General features: G+C 31.0%; 1 pseudogene; it reads left to right on the forward strand.

The window, feature by feature from the left end:
* The first annotated feature begins 2537 nt into the window (after positions 1 to 2537).
* Positions 2538 to 3344, forward strand: LOC112679835 (annotated as a pseudogene).
* Positions 3345 to 3868: the final 524 nt, after the last annotated feature.

The following is a 3868-nucleotide window of genomic DNA, read 5'->3' on the forward strand; positions in this document are numbered from 1 at the left end:
CGACGCAGAGCTAAGTAAAAAAAGAAAGAAACTAGCGCGTGACGATGGTGTATATTACACGAGAGAACCAACTTGTATTTAACCAATGTTATTTTACGAAAATCATGTCGACTACTCTGTAGCCTAAACTAATGAACCAATTGACTTGAAACTATCACGAATAGCTCAGTTTGGTGTGTAGATGATTCTGTAAAAATTTAAAGTTTATCGGAGAATTACAGCCTTAGTTTAAAATCAATAGCCTGGAATTTTTTTCTGTAACAGCATGCGTTTTCTTTTTTACAATATCTCCTATTGGTCCGTTTACGAGTTTTCATTTTGCAATCGTTGATTCAACAATTTGCATACTATCATTTAAGGACATATTTTTGTATCTAATTTTGTAAATGTATGTGCAATAAAACTAAAATTCACTGAGATGAAAATTATTTTAGTTTTTAATGTTTTATTTTGCATAATATTTTGAGCTATTCTAATAGCGATAAAAGTTACTGGATCTAAATTTGAAATAATTTCTCGTAATTTTATACAAAGAAGACGTATGAATGATGAAATAATAAAATATGTTTAAAAATATTTACAAATTAGTGAAATTTGTAAAAATATGTAATTATACCAAAATATGTAAAATAATAGTAGCTTCGTATTAATAGGAATGATTTAAATCATGAACATTTCTTATCGAAACTTAAATATTTCGTTTTAATAAAAATATGTATTTACATATAAATCGGTTCCCTAATCATCACGTACGGCTGTAATCGGTCGTTTGTCTGTTGTACATTTCTTTCATTTATTGATAACTTAGCCGGGCTGCACACTGAAGAAATTTGTTTTAGAAACCAATTTAAGAAATAAATTTCATGAAACTAGTTTTATGAAATTAATTTCTTATTTGCGTACACCAGTGAAACTAAAGCGTGAGAAACTAATGTATAGTTTCGACAATGTCGTCTGATGATGAGGATGTGTTTATGTTATATTGGTGGCTTCGTAACAAAAAAAGGAAACGTAGGTATTGGATTCATCCACTTTTAAAAGATAAACAGCATAGTAGCTATGTAGTTGCAAAGGAATTAACCGCCGATGAGGATAAATTCCAAAGTTTCTATAGAATGTCTCAAGTTGCTTTTCATCGTTTAGTGCAGTCAGTTGGACCAGGACCACATATAACGAAGAAAGATACTAACTGGAGAATATGGCTTTAGAACCAGAAGAAAAACTCATAATAACATTGAGGTAAGTTTAATTATATATTTTATTCTAGAAATAGAAATTCAGTAAAAAAAAAAATTACAAATTTAAACATTTTCTGGGTTATAAAAATTAATGAAATTTAGCAGAAAAAATACAGTATACTAATTACAAAATACTAGTTTTTGTTATTCAATTTTCTGGTCTTCTGAGCAAATATGGTTGAAGTTCTTGGTACAGCATGTTAGGGTGGTCAATCTCAGAAGAATTCTGTTCTGATGTGTGAGAGTGACCATCATATGATGAGGAATCGGAATGATGTTGAAAAGTTGTTTGATAGTTGTTAGATGTCAAGTATGGTATTGGTGGTTGTCCAAGTGTTCTGTCAATAAGATTGCCCACATCGCGTCTGAAAGCTCTGAATTGCACTGTACTCATTTCTTCTAAATCTGGAAGTAGACTTAATAAAAAAAGTTTTTTCGCATTATCTTCATTTGGTGGTTTATTTGACTTTGCATGAATGTAGTTGATTATGCAATCGTCTGCAGTATCAACTTGTGTTTTTTTTCTTTTTCTTTGGAGGCCCCATTGCATATTGGCTTGTAGTTTTGGTAGTATCTGCACTAATACTACAAGACGAAACATCGTATGTGGGATTTTCAATGTCATTGCGTATATCCGATCTGTTTATTTCGGTTGGGTTTTCTTCTTCAAATTCTTGAAATTCCTCGTTGTTCGGTGGTGATGGTAAATTTCCGGGTAATGATTTGTCCAAAGTAATTTTAATATATGGTTTTAGAAAACTCATATTTTCTGAAAGATACCACGTCTTATTTTTATTATTCACTCCAGATCCAGAAGGTGGCTTCTTTATAGCACGTGTATAAACTATTCTTAAGTTTCTCCACGATTCCTTGCATTCTTTTACTACAACAAAGAGAAAACAATTATTCTATTAACCGCTAGGCAGTATACAAATGAGTGTTTGACATGCATTTTTTAACTCTGTTTAATTATGAGCAATATTTATAAGAATTGGAGTTTTTTATAAAAATCAATATTAATTATATTATTTTATGAGTATTTTTATCAGTACATATTCTATTAAATCGTAAAAAAACAAGAAAATTTGTTTATTTTGTTAACCTAAAAATTCACAACATTTTTTTTATTATATTATTTCAGATATCTGGCCACAGGCGGCAGCTTTAGAGCTTTGGCTCACTACTTCGTAAGAGGTGAAAGAACAATTGGTATGACTGTTGCAGAAACAACAGAAGCTATATGGACCTGTTTACATCCAGAATGGTTACCTGTTCCAGATACAAATGCATGGAAAAAACATTTCAGCACGTTATCAACAACTATGGAGTTTGCCTCACTGTTTGGGATCGATTGATGGCAAGCACATAAGAATTAAAAAATTTGGAAATACTGGCTCTCGTAATTTCAATTACAAAGGTTATTTTTCTGTTCAACTTATGGCGTGTGCAGATGCAGATGGTTGTTTTGTTACTATTGATGTAGGCGATCTTGGTAGAAACAGCGATGGGGGAGTTTTTTCGTTCATCTCGTTTAGGTCGATGGTTGCAAGCTGATGGTCTTAATTTACCACCACCAGAACCATTACCATTTGACGAAAACGAACACAACTTCCCTTATTATTTTTCAGCAGATGAGGCATTCCCTCTTAAAACATATATTATGCGACCATATCCTAGAAGCTCTTTAACTGATAAGCAACGAGTTTTCAATTTTAGGCTGTCTTTAGGTCGTAAGACAGTCGAGTGTGCCTTTGGAATGCTCACATCTAAGTTTCGTGTGTTTGAAACGCCTATAGGTTGCTCAGAAAAAAACCGTGATATCTATTAAAAAATGTGCATGTGTTTTGCATAATTACATTCGCAAAACAGAAGGAAAAAATGTATACGCCAAGAAATGATGTTAATATTGATGAAGACACTCATATGCCGAATGTAAACTTAGAAATAAACAGAAACGTTAATTTAACGACAGCAAAGGGAATGAGAGACTACCTCAGTGATTACTTCTTAAAACCTGTTGTTGCTATTCCACCTCAATGGTTAAGAATTGTGGGAAGTATAGAGTAATCACATGGTTATTAAATATGAAAATAAAAATATCACTATAGTCGCTATAGATATATTTGGTAACTTATACTTATATTTATATTTATACTTATACTTGTATAAATAATAAATTAAGTTTATGACTAAAAACCATTGTAATCATTAATATTAACAAATATATATCGAAGTTATTTCAAAGTTGTTTACTAACCTGTTCGTCCTACCTCCTTTGAAACATTTTCCCAGGCCAGGTCGACCTTATCTCTATTTCTATAATCGTTTTTGTAATCGTACAAGCAGACGTATCCTTCGATTGCTTCTATTAATTTTGAATTAAAATCTCGTTCTCCTTTTGACATCGTATTTAAATATTTAGATAGCAATAAAAATATATAAAATCAATAAATATCGAACTTATATATTTAATTATTCACTAGCACTAAAGTGAACTCAAGTCATTACTCCGAATGACGTACGTTATGCTATTAAATAATAATATTGTAGATATACGAGTCCACAAACGATATTTTGTATAAAATAAAAAAAAAAAAAAACAAAGATACTATTGGTCAAAACATCGATAA

The sequence above is a fragment of the Sipha flava genome, unplaced genomic scaffold (genome assembly GCF_003268045.1).
Source record: "Sipha flava isolate LNK unplaced genomic scaffold, YSA_version1 169_pilon_pilon, whole genome shotgun sequence".
Lineage (NCBI taxonomy): Eukaryota > Metazoa > Arthropoda > Insecta > Hemiptera > Aphididae > Sipha > Sipha flava.